Genomic DNA, 12,959 nt, shown 5'->3' with positions numbered 1-12,959 from the left:
TTGAGAATGAATTTTGAAAATCATCCTTATCGATTTGATTTTCGATTTCTTTCTCTCTTAATCAATGAAAACCTAATAAAACTTAAATTCTAAAACTTCTATTTCTTGCCATTTATAATTATTTAGTGTTTATCCAAATATCAGTTGATTTTAATCGATGATTTAAATCGAACCAAAGATTTGATATTGATTTAAGCATAAATCTGTCGTATCAATTTTAGGAATATTTCTTTTAAAAAAAAACACCTATGGATGACACCTTTTTATGTCACAAAAATAGGAAGGAAGCTAGAAAGAAATGCTGAGAAGTGGATGAGGGTCCATTTAAAGACCGACATGTATGTGAGTGATAAGCCAGACTTGAAGCTCTTCTAATAGACCAAGTCCCTACAAATTTAAGCTGCCCGTGTGAGAAGACTGCCGAATAAAATAAATCAGCTGCAAGTCTGCAAGCAGGTAGCCAAGGCCAGTTTTTTTGTTTTTATTATTCAACATTATTTTTTTAATATCTATATTTATATGTGGAAATAAAAGAAATTGAAGTAGGGTTGGGGGAAGATGGCGATGTGCAACTGCGTCACGTTAGAATAGTACCATACAGCTAAGCAGCAGCCAACAAAAACGCAAAAATAAAGCAACAAAATAAATGAAATTAAAAAAAAAATTATAAAAATAAAAATCCAGTAAAAAAAAACCCCAGCAAAATAGCGTAATCCATGTATATATATATATATATATATATATCTCTCTCTAACAGTCCATGGCTCTACTGTTACTTTCTGTGTGAGTTCCCTAACTCTCTCTTTCTCTCTCTTTCTCGCCGGAGACTCGGATCTCCGGCATCTCCTATTTTATTTTTTCCCTATTTTTTTTATTGATTTTCTGTCTATTTAATATCAGATTTTCTTTTCTCTCCTTCTCTCTATGGTTTAGCTTTGATTTTTTGCTTTAGCTTATTTAGTCCCCGGAATCTGACATGGGTAGATGATTCATCAACTGGGTTTTGTTTTTCAGTGGTTATTTTGGCCGGAATCCTACATGGGTGGCTGTCTTGTTTTTGCCGGCATCCGATGGGAAAAATCTGACCCACATGCCCCAAATTCTGAATTTTCAAAATAGGAGCTTGCTAGATTTTGATTCCATTTTGTTAGCTCCATGTTTTCTGAAAACATATTTTCTGTTTTAGGAAAAAAAAAAAAAAACAAACAGAGAAATAGGGTTTTGTTTTGTTCTAAGAGACGGAGAAGCTCAATACATTAGACTCTTCTTTGGGTGTGAAGTCATCGCTTTACATTTTAGCCACTAGTAACTGGCCACGCCAGCACATGCCAGTGGCCCTGACGCAAAGGTGTCATGAATTGTTATTATTATTTCTAATTATTTTTTCTAGTTCTAAAGATTTTTCTTGTGTCTGAGTATTTTTATGAATTTGTTGAGTATTGGTTGTGCTTACAGTAGTGCATGGATTGATTGACAGTGGTTGTTTGCGCATGTAGCATCATCAAGATTCACATGCAAATGCACGGTGGTGATGTTATCTCTGCCAAACTTTTCAAGGATGAGAATCTTGATGATGCTGCATCGGCAATAAACTACTATACAAAGGGCTCTCTCGTCACTTGTTGAGCAAGGTGATTCTTTCTTTTTGGTTTTCTGTTAATGTCTCAGGTGGGTTTATTGTATTTCTTTTTCGTGGGGGATTCTTTATTTGGAGCAGTCCATCTATGGATTGTGCAGTGCAGACTTTCAATGTGTTTTTTCCAGAGATCATTTTGTAGACAACTACGAAAGAATTTAATGCATCAATGACCATTCAAAGGTCACTTAGCTGTGCTGACTTTGTAGATCTGTGATTATTCTTCTGAGCCACAAAAAAAAAAAAAAAAAAAAAAAATCTGATGTGATGGAAATGGCATCTCTTTATTCAGCTTCTTGATGAGATGGGAGTTCAGACCATGTCTAAAAACTGTGCGCAGAGAAAGGGCTTCATTCTTTAATCATATGAGTGTTTGATTTATAATTTTTCGAGCTTACTGGCCTCTGTAGATCTTTGATTTTGATTATTCTTTTTGAGATGAATGTTAGTGGGGTTTCATCGCTCAAGTACTGCAGGAAGACAAAGGAGCAACTATCACCTGGAGGTACCGGGGGAACTGATAAGATGGGAGATGAAACATATACCTGAGCAGAAAGCTAATTAAGAAAAGAGGTGAGGGAAGAACCAGGCTTTTGTTCTGATTTATTTATTTATTTAGGGTTTGATCTTTGTGGGGCTTGGTGTTATAAAAACTCAAATTGGGTTGCGCACGAACTTTGGATTTTTCTTTTCTTTGTCTTGTTAAACAAAAGATTCAAACTCTGTTTGATTATTTTTTGGACGTTCTTCCAAGTGGATTTGTCTGTGGGAGGAGTAGCTGTTTGAAAGATATTGGAACTGCAATGGGAAGTTTGTATACCAAATGATGGTGGGAACATGTCACATTGTCACAGCCATGGTTGGTTGCTTTTACCACTTATCACCTACCCATTACTCTTCTAAGTGGACCAACTCTTTCTGATATCTTCCAACTTGACATATATCTTCCATCTCTCTTTCTCTTTCTCTTTCTCATATTCAGTTGGGTGGACTTATTTTTCACCACTTCAATAATCTCTGAGACACTGAGTGCACATAGTTTTCACCTCTTCAATGATAGCACCCCAAAGTTCTTTTTGTTTTTTTTCCTCAAAATATCTTCAATTTGCTTCATCATTCATGACAGTGATAATTCAGCGATTTCTTGTTTATAGAGATCTGTGTGCCTCTATCACCATCCATGCCCATGGTTTCATCTTGGCCTATAGATAGGTCTTAATATTAACATTAACAAGTCAAGAAAATAAATAAATAAATGAATGTGAGGCCCATTCATAACTAAGAAGTCAGGACTTAAATTACTATTCCAGACTGGTTGATTTGAGAATCCTCTTAAAGACCTGAGGTTTAGGCTTACTTAATTTGCATGTTTCTGCAAACTTTCTTGGTTGTTTTCTTCTGCAAACTCTCATGTGTTATACATTCATGCATCTTTGCCATAGTTTTTGTCACATTTTCACTTAATTTCTAATTAAGGTACCTCAGGAAAATCTCCAATGTAATTGCAATTTGACAGCTATTCTTGATCACGATATTCTTAATTATTATAAACTACCTAAAAATTCATATTTATCAAGGCAAAATTGTGATTTCATCACAAAATTGTGATGATGTATGTTGTATCTATGTTTTCAAACATTTTTTTTTTTTTTTTTGTTTTTAAGGAAATCTATCGTGTATGTGTTTCTGTTCAGATTCTTCCTGCACAATCCAAATTTTCGACCTCAGACTTCCTTTTATGCATACATTGGAATGTTTACATATAAGTGGTGCTCTGATCACAGCTACAAATTTACCATAAATTAATGTTTATTAAAGTTTCAATATTGTACTGTGTTGAACTTGATTCCATGTTAGCACAAGCTTAAATTGGCTGGACATGTCTTGGTTCCCCTAATACTCTACTAAATCATTGTTATGTAATCACAAATTTAAGATTAATTAGTAACTTTTGTCCTTAGTTCATCAGGGTGAATTTATACATGCTTATTATCTCTATTGTTGGATTCTTTTGCCCTCGTTGGGAGTAAGTCCTGCCTTTCTGATTTCAATTATCTCAAACTTCGTAGCTTTAATAACATTGACATTGTGTTTTATACCTAGGGTGACCATGCTTTAGTCAGAGTCTTACAATTTTTATGGGCATGGTGCTTAGGAGCCAATTAGTAACTTTATTAGATGTGTGGCATTTGTGTTGAGGGACATATCACCACCTTCTTATATCAACAATAAGACATTTGTTTTAAAGAGGAATTTGTCACATTTCAAGTGTTGACATACCCCATTTTGGCCCTACAACATTGCCCTTTTTGGTGATCCTACAGAAAATCTCATTATACTATTTGTTTACTGAGCCAAAGACAAATCTGCTTTTTGCCACATTGATATCTTGTGTATGCATCATATTTCTGCATGACTAGTAGTTTAATTTCAAGCACTCTCAATGCATTAGTTTTCTGATGGCTTGGCACATTACAATAGTAGTGACTTAAAATTCCTATTTCATCTCTTGGAAATTATGTAGTTGTTATGTCCACTTCAATTCCATTTCAGGATTTGCTTGGTTTGAGTTATTAATATCTTTCGATCTTTGTAACATAGATTTTTATAGAAAGTTCAGATTATCGATAAATTTGATTCTTGAATCTTTGCACATATATGTAGCAATCTTGTTATTCCTATGGGGGAATTCACCTGTAGATTTCATCTAGGCATTAGGAGCGCTACAAGAAAATGGAGGAAATGAAAGGGTGCGGAGTTTCTCAACAGTTGGAGCTGAAACTGTTGTTGCAAGATTAGTCTTGGCACCACCTTCTCCAATCCAAGATTTCACATCCTTTAGCATATTTCTATATGGTCTCAAACCATGGAATGAATATGCAAAAAGACTTGAGTTATGGACACAGGCAACCAATTATTGCAAAAATTTGGTCAACTAATACTCCTTTCCTCTTCCATTCGCAAACAGAAATCCCACTATGTAACCTAATGTTTTCTGTACGTGATATTGGCCCAGTTAGTAACAGAAGATGTTTAACTAAGCCATTAGGTACTTTGTTAGAAGAAGCATGCATAACATGTAGCTTGAGACATTAGTTTCTACATATATATTAAAAGCTTATGGCTTGGTCACTAAGTGAATTCTTAATGGACCATTTTTGTCTTCAATATTGTTTATTGAATGAGGATTCATTTATTTGTTTGTTTGTTAAAAGATTTATCAGAACCCTGTATCACTTGTGAGCTCACCTCAAAATCAAAATTTGACTTGTGACTTGACATATGTACGCATGCACCACATTGCCCTTTCTGAATGCACATGAATTTGACAGATGTATAGACATGCAGCTCTTTTTTTGGATTCAGTTTACAAATAAGACGACCAATGATCCTTATCATGTTGACTTGACGAGTGCATACGGAAAATGAATACAGCTAGCTAATCTTTGTTTTCTTGATGAAACTTTTTCATCCCATCTTTCATTGTCTGCTTATTAAAAGCTTAGCAAAAATAACTTGACCTTATTGGGACCTATTTAAATCAAGCAAGGGTCAGGACAGTGAGAATCCTTGAAGCAAATTGTGGTCCCAAATCGTATACGTTGTGGTCCAATATATAATTGAGGCATGCAAGTGAAAGGACTATGGTGGGTGTCAAGTTAACAGATATTATTTTGGAAGGCAAAGAGGCTGCAGTAATTGTCGTAGTACTATATATCATAAAGAGAAACAAAAGCAGGAGGAGTTTTTGAGAAATTTTCTTCTTGTACTGAATCCACTGAGTGTTTCTTTTTATTTACTTCCTGTCAACTTTCAAGATGAGAATTTGTTAATTTTAAAAAATAAAAAACAAACAAATAAAATGTGTCGTTTGAGTCCCAACATGACAAACTCTTAGATATATCCAGAGTTTTGTACACTTCAATACCCTCATTGCACAGCTTTTATACTTCCCCTCAAGCTTAGTGTGGCTAGTGAAAGAACACTAAGCTTGCTCTTCAATCAAAAGCAAAAATCACAACATATGCAGATATAGATTACATGTCATTTATTTTTTAAAATATTTTTTACTATGTTTATATCAACTAGTGAGAAATTCTATTTATAACTAGGGAAGTTATATCTTCTACATAGTCAATCACTGTAGTTCATATCAATCCAAATCTCGAAGAAATTGAAAATAAAAAATAAAAAATCAAAGAATGGTACTTTGAAAAATAAATATCTCAATTTTGACAACAAACTTAATTTGCACATCAAACTCTATTTTAAGTGCAAGTTTATCAAGCATTACCATTGTGACATCCTGTATCGTATACGGGGAAAGTTTCTAGCGCTATATATCATCCTGCATCCTACATCGTGTTTTAAAGTCATGAGGGCCCCTTTGGGCCTAGAGCGGATAATATCTATAGGGTTGAGTGCAAGTCGTTACAAATGATATTAGAATCGATCATTAACCTCGATGTAGAGATTTTTTTGGTCCATAAAAAGTGTTTATATGATTAGCCCCATAATCACATAGGATACAACGAGGACATTGTGTTTACATGGGGGAGGTGTTTGTGACATCTCACATCGGATATGGGAAAAAGTTTCTGGCGTTATATAAGTATAAACTCATCTTAACTTTGTAAGTGCGTTTTAAAGTAGCGAGGACCCCTTCGAATTTTGAATGGATAATATTTACATAGTTGGGTGTGGATCGTTACAACCAATTCAATAAAGATTATAAACTCATAAAAAATATCACTTGTTGATTTGATGGAAATGTCATTGTCTTAATTCCAAATATATGATATCATACAAAACTTGCGAATGTATATTTCATTCATTACATTACTAAAATTAATATTAATATTTTTTATTTAAACTTTTGGAAAATACATTATTCATTTAAAGTAACAATACTCCACATTCATAATTTGGATGAACTTTGGTAAAATGCATACAAAAAATGCAATAAGAAAGTATTGTTAAAATGTCAAGGGCAAATGTCTAAAATGTTATAATAATACTATAGACCATTGTCTAGGATAATATCATTTTATTATGCATGTTGATTATTAAACTTTAAGTAATAATACTAGAATTTTCCAACTTCTTTATTAACTTTATTAATATCAATATAGGTATATGTTGAAACTGACAATTGCTTGTGGCACTCACCAAGCTACATTAACCTTGTTTGCTACTGCTAAAAAAATTGTTAAGAGTTTTGTAGCTGATTTTATTCAAAACCTAAAAACAAATATAATATTTTTTACTTCTAACAAATTAGGGAGAAAAAAAAAAATTATTATCCAATTTGATGAATTTGGTATTTTAAGCATGTTTTATAAAAGATTGATACTCCACTTCTATAAGAAGTCATACATTTTCTTATACTCACTATTTTCTATAACTATTCTATTTGTATCTAGTAATTAGCTAATGAATTTCTATCGTTGTTGATGATTTATGATTAAATATAATGCTTCTAGAATAAATTTTATAAGTATTAAATTATGTTTCTCTCAATTTTAAGTTTTATTTAAAAAAAATATATTTAATAAAGTTATTTCTTATTTATTGTAATTTTAAAAAAATCAACAATTTATTTTTCTACATTTCATATTTTAAATTGAAAAGAACTTTACAAATAAATTGATGGTTAAAAGCTAAATTAAAAAAAATGAAAAAAAATAATTAAATTCATATAGTTTCCAATTTCTATATTTATTAAATTTTCCAAAAAGGAAAAAAGAAAAAAGAAAAATGAATTCTCTCTTGGTTTCATCATTATCATATTGGAAATGCAAATTAAATAAAATAAAATTAAAATCAATAATTATTTTATTTCTCATTTATTTATTTGTTAAACTATAATAAAATATAATGCAATTTCTTTTTAAGGAAAGAATGAATGTGACCTTCCAGCAAACCATAAATTTGGAAACCGATCTCAAGTGCTTTTATCCTCTTTATGAATCAGAGACAGATCCTAACCTGCTAGAAAACCATCTAAGAAACCGAATTACTTAGAATACTAGCTAGCCCACCCATTATGATCCATGGTACAAGATACAAAAATAATCATATTATGCAAAATATTGCAGAAATAATTTTTACGTATCAGCATTATTTCTTTTATACAAATTTTTTAAAAGGTTTTGAATTAATTTCTATTTCATATCCAAATATGCTAATTCAATAATAATTATAAAATTTGTGATTTTGAAGGATTATTATTTCTTACTTTCACACCTTGTAACCACTTAAGGTGCATGCAAATCTTCTTAGCCTTCTTTGGATCCATGCATAACAAAAAAACATGACATTAAAAACAACCTTAAATCTAAAGATTAGTGGTTTACCTTAGATTTGGTTGCTCTCATATCAAATTTTGTCGATATATAGATATAAAAAAATATAGCAGATGTTGTAGATTTTCACAAATCCAATGATCTTTCACTCGATGGCCTATTCTAGATCTTGACACAAAATAGTGGAAACATTTGAGAGGGTTGGTGGCTTAGGTTCTCTCTCTCTAGAGTGAACTACAGGAATAGATTGTCAAGAGTGAAGCCCTAACCCCTTAAGGGGATTTATATAAGCTTCCATTACCTTAGTGACTTGAGCCAATCTTGGGCTTAGGCCACTTAAACTAACATATTTAGGTCATAATTGATTAATTAACCTTATTTGAGTTATTATTAATCAATTAGCTTAGTCCAAAGAGACCATTCACAATCTCTTATTTAATTGTGTATTTACCAAAATACTCTATATAAGAACTGAACTAACTCTCATAAATTGTGTCACCATGGAAACTAGGCTCAAGAAAAGACTACTATGACCCATAGGAACATACCGTCTCTCTCAAAATTCAATTTTCAAGTTGACTTAACATCCTACTACAGATAGTCAACTAAACTTTAGTATCTTATGTATTTTACAAGGAGATACAAGAATTAAGGTTTGTAACCTACTATCCATTGTATGTAGGTTCCCCATGAATTTGTGTATGTAATTTAACAAGGCGAATATTATTAGCCTCTCAAGATTATCTATATAATCCTTAATCTCAAATCTTTCTGGCTTACATACTCAGTTCACAAAGAGCATATGTTAAGTTTCAATTAAAAAACTACTATGACCATAGATTTTCCTAAAGACACATACTTAGGATCGCCTAAGAAAACACATTATCTCAATCTCATGAGATATCATGGTGCCTCTGTTGAGAATCCTTATTGTTAACAGTCTCTATCAATAACAACTCAATAATTAGGGAATGTATGACATCATTAGGATCTTACTAATAAGTCAAAGTTACCACAAACTTTAGCACAAGTCCAGTATCCTTTCAAGATTGAAAAACAATACAACACATACCAACTTGATGAAATCATGACTACCTAATAACCAAATGTCATGATTCACAATAGGTCATTTCCAATGTGTAACCATACATACCATGAAAACCCTATCTTCTTGACCAAGACTATTCATTCTTCTAATTAGGAAGTAGTGCCTGTAGTCTCAAATGGAGTGTCTAAGTCCATAAACCAATTGTGAACAAATCATCTACTTATAAGAAACTCATAACTTGAATATTCCACACAACTCCTAATGCACCCAAATTATGCATAATGTAAAAGATGTCAAATTAGAATGTTCATAAGGTATAATACATGAAACAAATAGACAAATAAGGAAATTGAAATCTTATTAAATGAATAATAAACCTATAAAATGTTACATCATATCATACTTGTAAGGTTTTTATCCTAACAAATAATGCCTTGAATTTTTTTGAATTGGTCATTTTGTTGTAACTATTATTTACTAGATCTCATAAATCTTGAGATTTAAATAAGACATGCTTTTGAATCTAAATACATCAACTATCGAAATTCTTATTTATGAATTCTAGCAGATGAGAATGAATTGAGTTATTATTTATAGTCATAATTTCATCAACAAAATTGTAACTTTCTTAATGTTTTGCATATTCCCTAGTATTCTAGCTCAAATATGGCCTTTTCCTTCCCTAATTTTCTAGCTCTTGACTATACCACTTGTTTGAACCCACGATTAGGTATTGATAATATTTTTGCTAAAGTATTATTTGACTATATTTTATTCTCTCTCTTTTTGCAATATAATAAGAAACTTATTTATAATAAATTAATCATACTTGTATTATAATTCCAATTCATAATAGACTAAGAATCCCAATTAACATAAGAAACCTAAATGAATAATAATTTCTAATCAAATTCTTAAAATTATTCTAATTTAACTTTAAGTCGGTTTTTAATTTTAACATTCTTTAACTCTACTTTTATATTATTTTCCTGTATTTCTTTTCTCCTTTTACTTCATGTCTTTCATTCTCTTATTTCCTTAACTGATCCTAACCTCTCCTTACATCCACTTTTTTTCTTTTTTTCCTTTAAAAATAAATTATAAGTATAAAAGGATAAACTACCGTATTTTTCAACCTTTCAACCCCACCCATCCAAAGCTAACCTTTTTATATAACTCCATTTTTTTTTCTTTTTCTTTTTCTTTTCTTTCTCACTTTTGTGCAACCAAACATTGCTACTGGTCATGGTTGGTAGCTTAATCACACACCCTTTTTCTTCTCCATTTTTTTTTTCATATTTTTTCTTTTTCTTTTTTCTAATTTAGTGTTTAAAAATTAAAATTAAGGAAGAAGATGAAGGAAAATAGAAGGGAGGGATTCATCTTCTTTCTCACTCTTGTGCGGCCAAACATTGCTACTGGTCATGGTTGATAGCTTAATCACACACTCTTTTTTTTTTTTTTTCCATTTTTTCCTTTTGTTTTTTCTATTTTAGTGTTTAAAAATTAAAATAAAGCAAGAAGATGAAGGAAATTAAAGAGAAGGGAAGGAATGGAGAAAATGGAAAAAAGAAGAAAAGAAAAAGAAAAATGGAGTTGAAGAAGAGGGTTAGGATAAGAAGTAGCAATTTTACCATTTTATACCTATATTTTTTATTTTTTATTTTAAAAAAAAACGGTGAATGAAGGGAGAGTTAAGGTTGATATATTTAACAATCCTCTAGCCTTTTTTATTTTTTAATAAAAAAAAGGCATATGAAATTATGAAAATGTCTTCATACTCTCTCGTTATTCAAATCCTAATCCTAACCCTAACAATATTTTTTTCATCATTTCCCCCACCTTCTTATAGTCATATATGCTACTTTTTATTTACTTATTGTTTCCTTGTTTTGAATTTGAAGTGGGAAAGATAAAATAAGATGAAAAAAAAAGTAGAAAAAAAAGCATGGATTTAAGACATGGGTTTAAAAGAGAGAAAGAAGATGAAGACACTTCTATAATATCAAATGTTTATTTTTTATTTATAAAATAATAAAATAAGTTGCTAATATTTATTCTTTCATACCATCATAATAATGATTTTGGATAGAATGTTTATTTTTAAATCAAAGATCAATACTATCACAATCTACACCATTTATAGAAATATAAAAAGTACACCATATTTTTGTATTTGACTCGTCAATGAAATAATATATATGATGTTGTGTAGATTGGATATAAAAAAAGAAAAAAGAAAAAAAAAGAAGTGAATTATAATTATTACGTATTAAAAATTTTAACATTCAATTACTACATGTCATGTAATAAAAGGTGAAAAAAATAATGATGTGATTAGTATTTTCCATCATTATGTTTCTATATTAGATCTTCTTATAAGGAGATTTGAAATATCAAATATGGTTGTAAAAAAGGTAAATTTAACCTTTTACAATTTACTCAAATTAAATTAATTATGAATCAATAAAAAATCAAATATCCATAATTAATTTAAATTATGATCAATTAAAAGTCATCATATAGTGTACAAGTTCTCTTTTAGTTAAATAAAAAAAAACATATATATTCTATCAATTTAAAAAAAATAGTCATTAGTTAATTTGATATTTGAAAAAAGTGATTATCAAGTCTTATTTCAGTTAAATAAAGAAAACATATATATATATATATATTCTGTCAATTTTTTTTATAAAAAAAATATCAATAATTAGTAAATTTGATAATTGAAAAAAGTAATTATCAAGTCCCATAAAGTATGAAATTAAACACTAAAATATAGACTTTTTAATCACCTCAAATGTTATTTTTAACTATAGCAAGAGTTTGAGAGGAGCACCTCAAGGGAAATCCAAAGCTTTTTCAAATGAGGCTTCAATGAATCATCAATTTCTTTAAAGTGTTTTAAACTTTAATATTAAAATCTATAAAAGACCTCTTCAATATGAGATAAAGTTGCTCAACCCTCAATCAACATTGTTCAAATCAAGCCAAAGCCCAAGTCACACAATGGTGTAAGTTAAGCCAAGATTCAAATCTTACTAAGACCTAAGTTAACACAAAACCCAAGTCAAATTAAATTCAAAACTAAATAAAGTTAAAGCTCAAATTAAATTCAAGCTTCTTCAACCTCTCGATTAACAACTAAAAAAAGATTAATCAAAAGACAAAATAGAAATTGTACTCACTCCTTTCTTTAAATAAAAAAAGAATTATGTATAAATTTTTTGTACACCTGATGAGACATCTTACTGTTATCTTTGCTTTCATTAAATTAAAGATCTCTACATTGAGCCTAAGAAAAGTTTTTGCCACATGACCTGAAGCACGACAAAGCATCTTCCCAATGGTAAACCCAAATTATTTCTTTTTCTAATCAAGTTACAAATTATGAAGTGACCTCACATAAGAACCTAGGAAGTAAATGGTACACAACCATCTCTTATGAAAAACATTCAAACCATATGCATTTAATCAACTAAAAATAAAAGAGGTATGATACCTTATCTATATCTGCATCTTCATGTGGATTTCCTCAAAGAAACTTTTATAACATTAAATAATACTACCATGTTTATTATGGTGATTAAAGCATACTTTATTAAAGAGGAAGTTATGAGATTGGCTAGGGCTATCGAAGCACTTGTCCTATATAATCAAGAGCAAGATGTCAGGATCAATGCACTTTTCCACAAGTTTAGACTCATAGTAGGACTAATAAATGATAACATTCATCCATGTCAAGATTCATCCCAAGATAACTTTGAAATTTTCTTTAAAAGAAAAGATGCCACAAAAACCATTAAAGTTTCTTCAAATGAGTTTGCCATTACAAATCCATTAAAAGAACTCATTTAAGGATAATAAAAGAAACATTGAATGGTAGATTTTATCATTCTCTCACATATGCATAACCATATACATAAAGAATTGAACTAACATAGATGCCAATAGGTTACCAACTACCAAA

General features: G+C 30.3%; 1 long non-coding RNA gene and 1 other non-coding gene across 4 annotated transcripts; one reads left to right on the top strand and one right to left on the bottom strand.

The window, feature by feature from the left end:
• The first annotated feature begins 789 nt into the window (after positions 1-789).
• Positions 790-4,919, top strand: LOC104879717 (uncharacterized). Of its 3 annotated transcripts, none has more exons than XR_002030230.2 (2): positions 790-2,209; positions 4,348-4,919. It is a non-coding gene; the product is annotated as an uncharacterized LOC104879717 (long non-coding RNA). The 3 variants fall into 3 exon arrangements; XR_002030227.2 differs by having other exon boundaries at positions 4,337-4,919; XR_002030231.2 differs by having other exon boundaries at positions 4,301-4,919.
• On the bottom strand, positions 1,481-1,590 carry MIR172A (microRNA MIR172a). The gene has a single exon (NR_127790.1). It is a non-coding gene; the product is annotated as a microRNA MIR172a (primary transcript).
• Positions 4,920-12,959: the final 8,040 nt, after the last annotated feature.

Source organism: Vitis vinifera, chromosome 6 (assembly GCF_030704535.1).
Source record: "Vitis vinifera cultivar Pinot Noir 40024 chromosome 6, ASM3070453v1".
In the NCBI taxonomy this organism is placed as follows: Eukaryota; Viridiplantae; Streptophyta; class Magnoliopsida; order Vitales; family Vitaceae; genus Vitis; species Vitis vinifera.
The sequence above is the reverse complement of the archived record's forward strand: the minus strand, read 5'-3'. Positions and strand labels throughout refer to the sequence as shown.